This window comes from Plasmopara halstedii (genome assembly GCF_900000015.1).
Source record: "Plasmopara halstedii genome assembly, contig: Scaffold_3060, whole genome shotgun sequence".
Taxonomy (NCBI): domain Eukaryota; phylum Oomycota; class Peronosporomycetes; order Peronosporales; family Peronosporaceae; genus Plasmopara; species Plasmopara halstedii.
In genome coordinates, this window is record NW_020189964.1 from 2,901,802 (window position 1) to 2,902,431 (window position 630).

The window sequence follows — 630 nt, forward strand, 5'->3', positions numbered from 1 at the left end:
TTCAGAATCGAAACTGATTATTATTCATATTCTTACCCTAATGTTAAAAAAATAGATTTTCCCAAGTATATTAAATTTATATAGTAAAATCTAAATACATGCATAACAACTGGCTACCTAGCCCCGTCCCGTATTCTTGTTAGGGTGTGTGGTCACATTATGCACATCTCGTGTGACACGCACACACCCCTGTTATTAGGGTTCGTGTAACCCCGTTATAAGGTAAGCGTGAGCTCCAGTGTGGTTTACATCTCAATGGGGGTGAAACGGGGTAGATACTGTAAACTTGTGCACCTATCCCTGACACAATTGGTACAAAATTACAACATTGCACTTTGATATGGTTGTGATAATTTATAAGTACCAAGGATCGGTATTAAAGAAGAAAATGAACTTCAAGTCCGCCGCGCTATCCGCCGCCTCTTCGACACGAGTATAGGACTCCTGGCCCTCTTCTACCGGCGAAGAGCTTCTGTAACGCTGGTATGAAGGGATTGGTCACATAAATTGATGTGACTACATAGTGGTGTGGCTACACCTTAACAAGAAGCCACTACTGGTTCAATGTATGGAACGAAGGTCACCGACCTTAGCTTAGATCCTCTAAGCGGAAGAGCTACGGCCCCGCAC